We start from the raw sequence: 16,711 nt of genomic DNA on the forward strand, positions 1-16,711 counted from the left end.
ACTTTAATGCCTTCTTTAAATTATCTCTGAAGGGCTCTCTTTCAGACTGCTTGTTTTTTCTGGATCTCCCTTGCTTTTCCTAATGCCTTGCACAACCCATGTGTCTCTGAATCCATCCATTCCACTAACATTGCAGCAGATGGGGTTCTTTGGGGAAATTCTGGCATAGCTATGAATTTGATCCCTGTCAAACCTCTTACTCTACCATTTTGGCTGGTTTTGGATCTGGGATCCATAGTTCAGCAACTTTTGAAAGGCTATCTATTCCCCAACTTTCCTTTAAAGGATCCAGCTGTCCATATCTTCTACTAAGAATTTTCCATTGCTTTCATGCTGTATCGTCCATCTGTCACTGCAATCAATCCACGAGGTCTGTGCTGTTCTTTGGATTGAAAGAGGAAAAGTTGTGTTGGAGCCTGTGATGTGTTCATTTATTTAGCACCTTAAAGCAGCTGAGTTGGTCCTGGGCTATCATGGCTGCACTCTGCAACTGCAGCTCGATCTTCATGACTAGAAAAAGACATGGTCAGTTTAAGGAACCGTTGACCAAAAACTCCATGGGTGCTCCAAAGCACCATTTTGCCTTTGAATCCAAGTCAAAGACCCATTCAGAAAACTGGCAAGTACCTGCAGTACATTGGGAGCTGTAACATTTGGGTCTTCGGACCACTCCACCCTCCACAGTTGGCTGGAATTACTTAACATCTATCTGTCACCCCTGCCTGTCTTTCTTGATGGCACTGCCCAGTTCCACTGTGAAGCATGTCCCTTTTCTGAGGGAGAAATTGCTCTGTTGAATTTCAGCTGAAGTCTGTCAGATGTCCAAGGAAGCTGGACATTGTCTTGTAGTTAATGCAGCAAAGAGCAGTTTACAGTTGGCTGCTGTATGGATCACTGTGGCTTAGGCTGATTTAGCTTGTTTGACAATAGTTACTTAGACACCTCCCAGATGTTCTGGCTTCTCCCACACTGTCCAAAATATCTGGGAGCTGCTTGCCATTCCCCACTCTTTTTTTTTTTCCAGAAGCAGATGTATCAACTCCCTCACTTCAGCCCATTTGGGATTGTAGCCTGGGAATAACTTCTGTGACCTCAGTTGATAAAGAACACATTATTTGGAAGCTATCCTCAGCTTATTTCTCCACATGGCTGTATATTAAGACAGCTCTTCATGTGGTTGTATGTAAAAAAAATATATCACATGGTGGTTTTTTTTTTTTTTGGTTTTTTTTGGTTTGGATGGACTCTGATCAAATCAATTCACTGGTCAGTTCATCTGCAGATGAGATGTAAAACTTTTAAATAAACCACAGCTAGTGAAAGCATGGCTTTTTTTTTTTTTTTGCAATATGGAAGCTTCACTTATTACTCTCTCTTGGGGACTCTAATGCAAAGTAGTAGACGTACACCATCTAGTGAGGAACATCATTCCATTTTTTTTGTCTTGGGCCTTCAATATGTCTATAGAGATTCTCAATCATCCTGGTCATGGTTGTCCCAAAGGTATTTTTCCAAAAGATAATTGGATTTTCTTGGGGTTTTTTTTCCTTGAAAATGTTTTGCTTCTCTCCAAGAAGTTTTGAACTGAAGAGGCTTCTTGAACGAGAAGTGAAACATTTTCAAGGGGGAAAAATACCAAGAAGGTCCAGTTGCCTTTTGGAAAAATACCTTTGGATTTTCAATAACTACATTGTATTAACTTTGTGGAACCCAACAACCCCAAAGCAAAGGCTGTGAAAGAAGCACTGTGTGATTTCATGGCTGGGAAGACACATAGCCATATTTCATCACTGCCATATTCACTGACATGATTGTACAATCTAACACTATCATTGTTGTTTCTTTTATTAGGTCATAAAGGCTTTCCTGTGTGATTTAAGGAGGCAGCTGGACTGATTCTTCCTTCCATGCTGTTTAGAAATTCATCTTTTGCAAGATTAGTATATTACCAGACTGATGGCAGTGGGGATTTCACATTTGCTCTTTATTTTCCATGAGTCCTTCCAAAATGTTTTTATTGAGTCCAGCTGTAAAATGTACAGACTGAGGCCTCGGTCCCATCATGATTGCAAAATTGTGGTTCCTAAGAAAACTACCATTGTAAAATAAATTGATCTACAGTGTATAAGACTTTAATCTGGTCTATTCACTCTAAATAACTGAGCTTTAATTTTTATTAAAAAAAGTTCCGGTAACAAATATTATATTGATGTAGCAGTCAGGCCATCCGTTGTCATTTGTTACAATTAATAATCAGAAATACAAAACAAAACAAAAGTAAAAGGCGAAAGATTTATACGATCTGAAGAGAAACCAGAAAAGTAAAGATAACATATCCACATTTTAGCATGTTGCTTCATGCATTCACTCTGATTAAAGTATTCAGGTAAAGTTATACTGATGTTACCACCACCAGCAGCAGCATTGGATAGCCCTTTGGAAATATCTTTTTCCTTTGAAAGAAAATCCTGAGATGCTTAGAAACTAAGACACAAGTGTGTAATTCTCTCTTTAACACAGTTGTTGGACCCATATCTGTTTATGGAGTTTACACACAATAACATTAAGCCTGATTGTTTGTAGAATACAAGTGATACATGCAGAAAACTTTGGCTCTTAGGATGGTGGGCACGTCATTATCTAGGTCCTAAATCATTGGACTCTAATTCTTTTGTCTAATAAAATTAGAAGAAAATGCTACTTGCTGCACCAAATACACATTTTCATGTATTGATTGATGTCACTAGAGATCTGTAGTTGGAAATGGGCCATGACAAATGCAGAGAGTGAATTCATGCCCAACCATGACCCAGCTATGCCAAACCATGACCTAGTTAAGGAGTAAGTCATAGTTGGCTGGGTTTGAATAAACCATGATTGGATTGGATTGTACAATCTTTAGCCTTAAACCACAGTTTACAGATGTATAGCTGAGTTAACTTACCACACTAGGTCAAAGCCAGGAGAAGGATATGTGAGGTCAACCAAATGATTGGTGTCATTCACACTTCAGCTACCAGTCATTTAAAGATAGATAGATAGATAGATAGATAGATAGATAGATAGATAGATAGATAGATAGAGAGAGAGAGAGAGAGAGAGAGAGAGAGAGAGAGAGAGATAGCAATAACAATAGCACCTAGCTTTATATACCACTTCACAGTGCTTTACAGCCCTCTTTAAGCAGTTTACACAGCCAGCATATTGCCCCCAACAATCTGTGTCCTCATTTTACCAACTTTAGAAGGATGGAAGACTGAGTCAACCTTGAGCCACTCAGAATCAAACTCCTGGAGTGAGCAGTGAGTTAGCCCTTCTAATCACTGGCTCTGTAAATATAGATAAATAGATGGTAGGTAGGTAGGTAGGTAGGTGGAGAGAGAGAGAGAGAGAGAGAGAGAGAGAGAGAGAGAGAGAGAGAGAGAGAGAGAGAGAGAGAGTTGTGTGTATAGTTTGTGTTACACTGAATACAGGAAAAGTAAATAGGTCATCTTTGATTTTTCTGTCCCATGTTTTCCCTATAGATTAATCAAGGACCCCTGAAAAACTAGAGCTACATTGTGAATGATGATCATTTCCTTATACTGTGCTTACAAAACTCATAAGTAGAACATCCAAACAAGATAGTACAAGTCTGTGATTCAGACAATGTTTCATACTTTCATATGGGTGGTATAATATGAGCTACACATATTGTGGGTGGGGCAGGGATATTTTTTTTTTGTTCCTTATGGGGAAATATTTCCATTTTTATTATTTATGTATTTATTAACAGCATTGAGCCTATGTGTAGGATTTACTACAGATTTCATGTATTTTCTGTCCCGCAATGGCAGGAAATCATGTAATTGATTTTCAGAAATATCATGACCTTGGGTATTGAATTCTATTGCATGAAATTGTTTCAGGAACTGGATCCCACCCACAGGAACTGTGGGATATTTATTCTTGATTGAAGCAAAGTGTGTGGAGAAATCAGAGTCTTAAGTATGAAGATGTAAATTTTGATAATTGATGTTTTAAAATTTTCCTAACCATTTTGTACTTTGTAATCGGAAATTACTGAAAATTCTTCTCTCTCTCTCTCTCTCTCTCTCTCTCTCTCTCTCTCTCTCATACAGGTGCACAGATGGAAACATTTACACATGCATGCAGACATGAGATCTGCTAGGCAAAGGACAAATGACAGATGTTCAGGAATTAGGCTGCTTTGAGAAGATGATAAAAGTGATTTTTTTTTTAACAAAAGTTGAACTCAAATCTGCTCCTATCATTCTGCATACCCAGATTTTATTTGCAGTATGAGGGCTGATCCATTCAATTAATAATGAACATATGAATAATTCTGGACTTTCATCTTTGAATAGGTATTTCTCTGGTTCTCACATTTCAGATCTAAATGCTAATAGTTAGGTAGCCATACTGGTTCCATTCATGTTCTGGAGGAAAAAGCCAAATGGCTCAAGAGAGCTCTGAAGGTTGCAGAAATTTTGTTGCCCTTCTTTCTCTTTTTAATATATATATCCTACTTCCAGTTCAAAAGCATAAGAATGAGAGTCTTATGGAATGTATGGATCTGGTTGGTTTCTGATGTACATTTGAAGATCCGCTGGGTGAATCCATCTATTATCTTTAAATGAGCTCATCCATCTGCATGCTAGATCCTTGTCTTCTTGATTTCTTTAGGAATTTGGGGGGTGGGATTGGCAAGAAGTTGGTAATGCTTTGTGACAATCTTGAAAGAAGCTATGGTATGCCTCCTTCTTAAGAGACTCAATCTGGATGGGGAAATATTAGATGAGTACCATCATTTCAATTGTAGATTCCTAAACTGCTTTTTAAACTGCCTTCTCTTATTAAGATTCAGGACTTCTGTCTCTCTTCATCAGTCCTACTTCCCAGGCAGAACAAATAAGGGGACATTCATTGTCTGTGCTTTTCCCCCTCAGAATGAAGACTAAAAAAGATTGTAAAAGACACTCCCATTTATAAGTGCTCTGGGAAGACCTTTCCAACTATTTTTAGAGCAATAGCACCACATTGAGGAACATAACAGGAATCAAAACAGGGTGCATCAAATGCCAGGAGGGACTTCTATGGCATAGCAGCTATTAGAGTCTGCTGTGATTGAATTGGCAACCTGTAAACAAGATTTTATTCTTTATTGTTTCTATCCATGGTTTTCATGGAACTCTCCTCAACTGAGAGTTTGCATGAGTTTGGGGTGTACATATTGTGTGCTTTATTTTCATTGATTTTTTAAATGTCATTTAATAACCCCGTAATGGAGCTGAGTGTTTACTGGCCGGATGCCCTTCTTGTTGCCAATGTGGAGTTTGCAGCAGATATTTTCTCATTGTGCCCGGAGAGAGAAATATATGCCGCTACCTAGGATCGAACTCACAGCCTTCTGATTGTGAGGCAAGAGCTCCACCTCTAGGCCACTGCACCACTCCTTGCTTTATTTTCATTGAAAATGGTTCTAAAACCTGAAAAGGCAATCAATTTTCTGAAAGCAAGCCAAGACACTAGACCAGCAGCAAAAAGTTTGGAAAGGTTTTGTATGTTATCCTGAACTAAATTGAGCTTTGAAAGTTCATAAACCACTCCCATTTCAGAATCCTCTAGGTTGTAACATCTGCTCATTCCATCCCCAACTTTGAGACAGGATCATTTGAGAAATATTAAGACACATATCTTCTTGAGTGTGTTTGAGTTTTGCTCTAAATAATGTGTATATCGGTATTCAATAGTGTGTATATCGGTATTCAATATTCAATAGTGTGTATATCGGTAGCATATACTGTATGTTGAGAAAGCTTGCTCAATAAAGCAGATGGAGATAGTTATTGTAAAAATCAATTGTTCATAACAATAACTTCTAGATTGTGTAGAATATGCAGGATTTATTCTTTTGCATAAACTCACACTTAAAAGGGAAGGAGAAGCAGTCTAGTATGGAAGAAGCCACAGAAATGTGTCGTCCAATAGATGCTTTTGGAGCATTTCTTTCTTTTTGTGGCCCAACCTATCTCACAGTAGAAAACCTTAACCTGCCAGAGAAAAAAATAGGAGATAAACTCAACCACTGTGAAAACTGTGTGATTATATATAAGTACACATAAAGAAATGTAGCTCTTTGCTTTCTTTTCCCAAAGGGGCTAGAATTTTAAGCATGGTTGAAAAATGATATTTCCATGCCTTTAATAAAGAGTTGAGTTTCCAAGGATAGCTTTGCTTCAAAATGTTTCTGTGGCAATTTCAAAGCCTGGAATACATCACAGAGAAAACAATATAAGATCCTTATTGAGTTTTAGAAGACTTTCAGCACTTTAAAAAGTGTGAGAGATTATTCCTGCCATTTGATCCTCTTACTCTAAAACAGTGAGAGAATAATATTTTTAACATTTTTTTTACAGGACTGATTATAAATTATAAACCTTCAAGACATTTTTGACTCCTAGCAACCATATAAACAGTTTTTCTCTATGACAATCTATCTCTAAGTTTGTCAGTCAGGCCTTTGAATGGTGTTTCACAGGATACATCTTTACAAACCAAACAATTTACAGGAGGAAGGATTTAAAATTCACATTTGAGCTCCATAAAATATTTTTGAAAGTTTGTGGTAGTTTCCTGTGGACCTGAGGAAGTAGAAACATGATATAAAGTAGTTTCTTTGAAAACCCTTTTCTCTCTTTCAACCTATTTTTAATATTTCCCATGCAAAACACCCACAAATGATGGTATTTGTGTGTGGAATAAAACAAAGAAATCTCATAAATCACACCTGAAATATGACTTCATGAAATTAGTAGACTGAGACTTTCCATGGATGGATCCCTGATTTTAATTCTGAAATTCCGTCTGTTCCCCACCCCCACAGAGAGAGAGTACCTCATAACTGTTGTATCTGACAATGTGCTCTTTTAAATACTGCATGGGTATTTCCATTTTTAAAATTCAGCCTTCCTCCAACAGAGGTCAAGGCGATGAACATGTTTCTTGTCTGAGAAATGTGACACGCCATAATTAAGATAAAGATGATGACAAGAACAAACATTTTTGTGCTGGTCAGAAAGGGTAGGAATTTATTACTATGAGTGTGGCTGGGGAAGGTGCTCTTACTTTTCAATATATTAAAAACAAATACTTAAGAATAAATAAATAGGCAAGTAGAAGTTAGTATACTGCAGGAGCAAAATACCAACATGCAGCATTATATGTTTTATTTCCATGGTATCTTCTGGGCTTCACTTTTGAATATTCTTCAAAAATAAAGCAAGAGGAGGACATTTTTCACACCAAAGGAATGGTAAGAAAGAATTCTGCTAATTTAGCTTTAGCCAAATATGTGCTTAGCGTCATGCTGTGCCCAGTTTCATTTTTTTATTACCGTGTTGTTGTACAAACATCACATTGTTTTGATGCAACAATGTTTATATAATCATTTCAACCACACCAGCATGTATTTTTGTGAAAGTAGAGCATGGTCCCCAAATCCCAAATATTGATTGCCTTGACATCCTCTATCATAAGTCAATTTGATCACATCTCCTGTACTGATTTTGCAATGACATTTATAAATCCAGCTTTTCTTCCTGTAAGCAGCTTATGACATTGTAGTTGCCTCTTAGGTTTGGAAATACCCACTTTCATCTGCAAGTTGGAGCCAGATCTGGCCATGCTTGGAATTAGGAATTGCACTTAAAGAGAGAAATTAGACTTCTGTTGATTTCAGTAGGTTGGCTCTAAGTATGATGAAAGGTTGACCTCATTCAGTACTGTATATACATAAATGTTGCAAAATCATATGGCTTCTTTCATCTGACAATGTGTTTTTTTTTCTTTTTGATAGGAGGTAAATAACACTAGAGAGTCAGTTTTGTGTAGTGGTTAAGACACCAGGCTAGAAACTGGGAGACAGTGAGTTCTACTCCCATGTTGGGCACAAAGCCAACTGCTTAACCTTGGGACAATCATTTTTTCTCAGCCCTAGGAAGAGGCAGTGGCAAACCACTTCTGAAAGACCTTGCCAAGAAAATTTATTTATTTATTTATTTATTTTTATTTATTTGATTTGCCAATTGTTTACAAGATAATAAGTATAAGTATATACATAGTTGTGAATACATGAAATGGGTACATATAAGAAAAATAAAAGAAGAATAAGAGAAACAATAGGACAGGGACGGTAGGCATGTTGGTGCGCTTATGCACGCCCCCTACAGACCTCTTAGGAAAGGGGTGAGGTCAATAGTAGACAGTCTAAGGTTAAAGTTTTTGGGGTTTGGGGAAGAAACTACAGAGTCGGGTAGAGTATTCCAGACATTGACCACTCTATTGCTGAAGTCGTATTTCCTGCAATCAAGTTTGGTGCGGTTAACTTTGAGTTTGTATCTATTGTGTGCTCTTGTGTTGTTATGGTTGAAGCTGAAGTATTCAGGTAGGACATTGCAATGTATGATTTTATATACCATGCTTAAATCAGACCGAAGACGGCGTAATTCAAGGTTTTCTAGGTCTAGAATTTCAAGTCTGGTGGCATAAGGTATTCTACAACGAGTAGAGGAGTGGAGAACTCTTCTTGTGAAATATTTCTGGACTTTCTCAATTGTGCTAATATCAGATACGTAATGTGGGTTCCAGACTGATGAACTGTATTCGAGTATTGGTCTAGCAAATGTTTTGTATGCTCTGGTTAGTAGTCTGATATTACCAAAGAAAAGGCTACGTAGGATTAGGTTAACAACTCTTAATGCCTTTTTGGCTATGTAGTTGCAGTGGGCTCTAGCACTTAGATCATTAGAGGTGAGTATTCCAAGGTCCTTTACAGAGCTTGGGTCATCAACAAGATCTTGACTATTCAGCTTGTATTTTATTTTCTGATTTTTTTTGCCAATATGTAAGACAGAGCATTTATTTGTTGAGATTTGAAGTTGCCATTTGTTTGACCATTCTGATACATAGTCAAGATCTTTTTGTAGGGTAGCAGTATTGTCTGTGGTATTGAACAGCTTTACATCATCAGCGAAAAGAACGCAATTGCTCTTAATATGATCACAGAGGTCATTTATGTAGAGTATGAAGAGAGTTGGTCCTAGAACACTGCCTTGGGGGACACCACTATTGACAGGTACAGAATTTGATAGGACGCTCCCAATTTTGACCATTTGTTGTCTGTTTGCCAGGAATGCTTCTATCCAGTTATTCAGTTGTCCAGAGATACCATAGGATTTTATTTTTAGGAGTAGTTTGTCGTGTACCACTGAATCAAAGGCTTTACAGAAGTCTATGTAGATTGCGTCTATTGCTTTGCCCTGGTCGAGTTGTGTCGTCCATATGTTTTTGCAGTGTAAGAGTTGCAGATTACAGGATAGTTTTTTTCTGAAACCAAATTGTTTATTGGAGAGTAGGTTGTTTGTCTCTAAGTGGAGGATGATGGATTGGTTAATAATTGATTCCATGACTTTACAGGTGACGCAGCATAAGGAGATTGGTCTGTAATTTTCAACTAGGCTGGGGTCTCCTTTTTGAAGATGGGGATGACTGTGGCTTGTGACCATAGGTTAGGCAAGGAGCTGGTCATGAAAGATTTTTCAAAGATTATGCTTAGAGGTTTGGCTATGGCAGTGGATAGCTTTTTTAAGAAGTAGGCACATATTCCATCCAGTCCAATAGATAGAGATGGTTTTAGATTGCGTAGTGCTTTTTCAACATTGTCTTCTGTAAAATCGATATGTATTAGATCATTGTTGTTATCTGTGGTACGGCTAGGGAAATACTGGGCATGATCCATTGCTGTTTACAAATACTGAGCCGAAGAATGTGTTAAAGATGTTGGCTTTAATGGTGTCATCATTGCAGTCTTTACCATCAGGTCCTATCAGAGGTGGGATGGACCTTGAGTCTTTTAGTTTGTTGTTTACAAAATTGTAAAAAGCACGGGTGGAATTGGTGCTTAGAAGGTTTTCCTCTTGTTTAATGTGATAATTGGTGCATTCGGTCTTTATCTGGTGGCATAAAATTTTGTATCGGCTTTTGAAATTGGCAACGTGACCAGATTTGTTTTTCCGCCAGAGTGATCTCTTTTTGGATTGAAGTTTCCTTATTGTTATGGGTAATCTGCTTTTTTGTTTTGTTTTGGGAGTTGTTGTTGGTACATATAGTTTGATGACTCTTTTGACTTCAAGTAAAAATATGTTGTAATGGTCTTCAACAGTATTGCATCCAGTGAATAGAGATTGCCAATCAAGGGATGAGAGATCATTGTCTATAAGATCATAGTTGCCTTTTTTGAAGTTACAATTGGGGATTACATCATTGTGGTGATTTTTGTGTGGGCGTATGTTGAGACAAAAGTCAATCATATTGTGGTCACTGCTGGAATAGGGTTCTTTAGTTTGTATTCCGTAAATTAAATTCAAACTATTGCAGAAGATGAGATCGAGGCAGTTGTTTAGTCTAGTGTTGTTGGTTACTAGTTGTTCCAGAGTCCCAGATTTGTATTAGCATTGTAGAAGGTTGTGTGTATGATTTCAGTTGTACAATCATTTAGGGTCCAGTCAATATGAGGTAGATTGAAATCACCAAGAAAGATAAAAGGGTATGGGCAGGATGCAGCCCATGTTAGTAATGTATTTAGCTTGTTTACATGTTCGATGTCATAATCAGGTGCTCTGTAACATAGTAAGAATCGAATTGTGATATTTAAGGATAGTTCACAGATGATGGTCTCAGGAAGAGCAAGCTCCTGGGTAACTTGGATATTTTTTAGATGTAAGGACTTTTTATAGAAGATAGCAACACCACCTCCTCTACGAATTTCACGATCTGATCGTAAACATGATAGTCTCTTACTGTGGTAATGGAGTCAGGGAGAGATGCATTGAGCCATGTTTCACAGACAAATATAATGTCGAATTTAGCCATATTTAGTAGGAGGAAAAATTCAGGTATTTTATTCACGAGGCTTTATCTTTATTTATTCCAAGGATTTATCTAGGCCAAGAATCAGACATGAATGAATGAATGAAAGAAAGAAAAAGTAGCATTAGAAGGCTGGACCAAAAGATATTTCAGGTTTTAAAAATTGATACTATGTTGACAGATTTTTGCCTTGTTAAATTGGTCTCTTGTGTTAAATTGGTGCACAACTGAGAATGAATTGGTTACAAATTAGATATGCACAAGGCACCAAGTATTTTCTTCAACTGCACACTATAGCAAGGGTTGCCAACCTTTTGGACCTCACCAAACTCATAATTTTAAATCCCGCTGACCAGAGACCCTGGGAAAATCCCCCAAAAAGTCTGCAGGAAAACTCCCCACCCCGTTTTCCTACAGATCGATCATTCTTTATTTGGGATCACAGGATACCGTCTCCAGGTCCGGTCTCAAGGAGAGAGAGAGAGAGAGAGAGAGAGAGAGAGAGGGAGGGAGGGAGGGAGGGAGAGAGAGAGAGAGAGAGAGAGAGAGAGAGAGAGAGAGAGAGAGAGAGAGAGAGAGACTTTTGGCTTCATGCAAGGAAAGCAGCAGAAGTATTTCTTTCTCTCCCCCAAACTCCGCCAGAAATGAGTCTTTATGAGACTTGTTGTGCCGGCGCAGCCTCTTGGAGCAAGATGCCTTGCAGGGTCCCAAAGACTCATTTCTGGTGGAGTTTGGGGGAGAGAAAGAAAGACTTTTGCTGCTTTCCTAGCATGCAACCAAAAGCAGAAGAAGAAAAAGCGGAAAGAAGCAGCCCGGTGGTCAGGCCAGGCCAGGCAAGTGGGGCAACTTCCCCTCTCTGCCCTTTCCCCCCTCCCCTCACTACCTCATGTTGTTCACAATGCAAGCGATGCAAGCCATAGTGTTCCTATGGGCCATGTGGGTGGCACAGCTTTGTGTTCACATGCAGCCTGGATTAATTGCTTTGGGGGGTGCTTTGGGGGTGACATTTCTCTGCGGACCACCAAAATTTTCTCATGGACCACCAGTGGTCCCCAGCATATTGGTTGGCAATCACTGCGCTATAGGACTACAGAGTGAATGCCTATTTTGTTTTTGTAATAGTTACATTATGGTGCAGTCCTTGGTAGCTGTCACTGCATCCCTTGAATCCCCCCCCCAAAATAAGTCCACCTGTGTAGTGCTGATTTAGAAGAACACATGGACAGAATCACACTGTAAGGCAGGGGTTGTGCACCTTTGTGTACTCAGGAACCTAGCTTCTTGACCTTTTAGAATGCTTTAGAGAGTGATCAGGTGATCAATATAGACTCATAAGGCTAAAGGGACTTTTGAGGTCTTCTTGAATGTGATTTCTTTTCAGTCGTTTGAACCTTCTGAAATGAACTTTAAGTTATGGTAAGTGAGCTCATAGAAGCAATTGTATTTATTTCTTAATCCTTCCCAAAACATCAAACTGGTTCATTTTAGATTCTTACTATTTAGATTCTGAAGAGGTTTAATGAAAAAAAAATGTGAGCAAATGTTGTCAAAGAGGGAAAACAGTCCCCCCCACAAAGTACTGGAAATTATCATTTACAAACAATTGAATTTCTTCCATTTTGCTGCCAAATTTTGGTGATGTGATTTCAGACTGCGGAACCATAAATGTGATGGTGGGAGACCCACCCTACTCTTCTTTGAAATCTAGTCCTTTATTGGAACATATAAAAGAACATTATCTGAAAGATTTCAGCCTGAATGACTTCCTGTGGATTTTACATGGAAGACCATAAGACTGAGGATTTTTAAATAAACATGTTATGACTGAGTCAGAAGTATCAAGCATACAACATTCTGTGTATTAAAGAAACCCATACTTAGCCTATTCATAAAAGCCATTTTCTAGCTTTTCTGCAGTCAGTATATGACACCTTAGCAAAAACTGATGGTAAGAGACCATTATCATTCCTCTCACCATTCTATTCGATTTTTCTTTAAATTTCTCTGTAGCACATAGAATATTTAGATGCAGTATAAGTTTTAAATAAACCTGTATTTATACATTGCATATCTGTGACACATACCATATTAAAGTACATGTATATTTCAGAGATTTCTTTTATGAATGGAGTTTAATTGTGTGTTAGGAAAAAAAGGGAGGGGAGCAGATTCTGCCCTTGATGGCAAAGTCAAGTGCTTGTGTGTTTCTACTTGTGTTTATTCCTTGGAGTGCAGTGATATCCTGTTTCCAAGGTCTGTAAGAAAATGAACTCCAAGGCTTTGATCTCAGTCCAGTGCATAGTTTGTACTATTTAAGAATGCTGTGTTATTCCAGGGAATTGTTTTTGTTTCTCATTTGTCCAGATGCAGGCAATATCTTGTTGTCAAAATGATTTACTTGGAATCAAAAGAAAGGATAACTTTTTGCTATGAATATGCGTGTCATTTCCTTTGCTTGTCATTAACAGAAAGAATGCTGGCAAATTATTCAGAGGCCGATCGTTTTATCAAACTGAAAGATATTCTCACAGAATTTACTGATTCCAATAGAAGGAAATATCTGTAGCTTGGGGCTGAACTGTGGGATCTTGGTGCTCTTTGAACAAGGTTGTTTGCTTGCAGACATTACCCAACTAGGTGTCATCATCATCATCATCATCATCATCATCATCATCATCATCATCTATTAAATTCACTCACTCTCCCAAAGTAAACTATTTTAACTAATGGTTTTTATCCCTTATCCCTTACCCAGATATACTTAGAGCTACTATTCTATTCATGCTCTATTCAGGTTTTGATGTTGTACTCAGTTCCTTGACCATTGAGTACAGCAATTCTGAAAGTTACACACATTTTTCATCTCATGTCCCTTCCAGATGATAAGCCATTACATTGCTCAAGTCTTCTGATTCCACACAACCAAAAGCTGATTCAAGTTACTTTAACTGTTTTCAGACCATTGCAATTCTCCCTGGGAAGACAGTAGATCGAGCAAAGATGATATTGCATGACATTTGTTAGTCCATTTTGTAGGGGACTAAGTGTAAAGAGCCTAGTTGGCCAAAATGTTCTTTTTATTAGCATCTGTCTCGAAGTCTCCTGTTATTGAAACTATTGGGAAACAACTGGAATAGATGTTTTTCAGTCCCGTTACCATCCAGATACTTTTAGTCAAATGGTCAGGTGAAAATATGCATTCATATCTTCAACTATCAGTCTAATATACAGCTAATACGTAACATCTAGTCTGCCTGCTTGCCTGCCTGCCCATCCATCCATCCATCCATCTATCCATCCATCTATCTGTCATCCATACCAAGGATTAAGGTTAAGATTGACTTCTTGCTGACAATGAGCATGAGGGAAAAGAACAATTGTTTAGAAAACCTGGAAACAAAGAAAAACATATTGCCATTTGTTAATATATATCCTCTTATTTATTATGACAATATGTGGATCTTCATGGATATTGTTATTTTACAATACCTTTAACTAGACTTATTAGTACACAAATATCCTTGGACCTACAATTTGGCCTTAGTGTTGCAACATATTTTGTATTTAATTATACGTTATTTATCCTTTTAATCCAGAAAGAAGCCACATTGCTTCCACAATTGCAAGACAGGTGGAATTATTCTGGGGATGTGATCTCAGCCAAGCTGAGCCCTTTTAGAAGATTCATTACGAAGCAGTGACAGGTTTATTTGCTTTTGAAAGAGCAATCTGTTTGCAATGAGCTTCTCCATAAATACTGAAGACTATTTTCTTCTTGCTATAGCCTTGACTTATTGGTTAGATGAAAGTGGTGAATATACCTAGGTCTCCTGCCTCCTTTTAAACCTGCAACAACAATCCTGTGTGTTAAGCTGAAAGTGATTGGCTCAAAATCAACCAGCCAGATTTCATGCCTAAAGTGAGACTAGAACTCAGTCTTCTGTTTTTTAGGCAAGCAATTTCACCACTAGACCAAACTGGCTCTCATAAATAGTGAATTCTTATTTAATTAAAACAGGATCATCCATAAAGAAGACAAGGATGAAGACAAGGGTGGGTTTATAAAGTAAAGCAAAAAGAATCACCAAAACTAGGACCAAAAAACCTTAAATCCTAAAACATGGGTGTCAAACTCACGGCATCACATTGCCATCACATTTTGTGATGTTTTCCCCATTCATGGAGCTGGGGTGGGGGCGTAGCCTGCATGTGAAGCATCTGGCCTGTGGATTTGACACCCCTGCACCTAAAACAAATGCATTTCCCAAAGAGAGAGAGAAAATCCACCTTAAAATGAATCAAACATGCTCAGCAGAAAGTTCTCTATTGGATAGAATGGAATAGAGTGCCCAGGAAGAAAGTACATCTGGCTGAACTGAAAACTGCATTTTGTTATGTTTCCTATTTGATGACAATTATAATGTATTTGTTTCTAATTCTAAGGTGTAAAACTTTCACTTTGATCTATCAGTAGCTTGGAACTAATAAGGCTACAGTACATTGGAAATATGGAAGACTCCCCTGATTAAAGAAAGCAGTGACTGAGCAAGAGGGAATGAGAGTTGATGTAGCCAATATCAGTGGCTATGCAACTAAATTCTCCGCAATGCAACTTTTGCTTTAATTAGCAATTTATTCAGTGACTTCCAACTATGTACCATTCTCCTCTTTAGTCCTGACTTACATCTTCATCATGTGAAAAATGTTTAAAATTGACTTATTTTTTAAAATGACATGAAGATTACTGGGACTTTAATAAAGATCTTCAAGTATTAAAAAGTACTGAAGGTCTTACTCGATGTAAAGATTCTGATAACATTGTTCTAGGAGTAGCCAGAGTTACTCCTAGCCTCAGAGTTTCTTTCAAACTTGCTGTCAAAAAAGGATTTGCAGATACCAGTACTTCATGAAATGAAGCATGGTTCTTTTAACTATATCCTCAACTGCTATAAATTGATGACTGGGCTAGTTACACGATGAACATGTGATGTTGATTTAATAATTAGAGAGTAAAATATTGAGCACTGTAGAATCATCAATGCCTACAGACAACAGGCAGTTCAAAGATCTTTGTGCCACCAGAACTCTTGAGGGGAGAAGAAAACCACAGTTGAGGTTGACTCTCAAGCCAGCATGTTCACAGCTGGCAATCTACACCATCATTTGGAAAAGTAACCACCATGCTTTTTACATGCTGTACTTTATACTTTAGACTGACCTTAAAACATACATGTGGGTTTAATCTCCTGATGGTCTGATTTGATGTAAGGGTGAGGAGGAATGTCTACACTTTAATTTTAAAAAACCCAACATCCCCTGAACTTCTTTTTCAAATTTTGATTTATAATATATAATACTTATATTTTATATTTATATTTATATAAATTATAATATTTATAATTTATAATACTTTCATCTTGAAGATATAGAAATAAACAGATTGTACCATATTGGAAAACTTGAACAAGAATATAGGGGAAAGTGCTGATGAATGTAGATTAAACAAACCCAACTAAAAATCAAGTAGAAATTGCAATGGGTGCAGTTCCTTCTTTTCACTTTGATTTCTTTCTGGTGCCTTATCAATTTGTATTTGGTTGTTAATATAGACTTCAACATCAGCAGGATTCTACTAATTTTTGATCAACATTTTACTAATGTGTGATTCTACAATCTATGTGTGGGAAAGCAAAAGTGAACAACCCCAAATAGCACTCCCATCTTACATATCTTATTAGGAAATATTTTGTTCACCAGAAAAATGAACCCAACAGGAAAGAGT

This window comes from Notechis scutatus, chromosome 1 (genome assembly GCF_049901735.1).
Source record: "Notechis scutatus isolate UNSWTSFEM ecotype Mainland chromosome 1, rNotScu1.2, whole genome shotgun sequence".
Taxonomy (NCBI): domain Eukaryota; kingdom Metazoa; phylum Chordata; class Lepidosauria; order Squamata; family Elapidae; genus Notechis; species Notechis scutatus.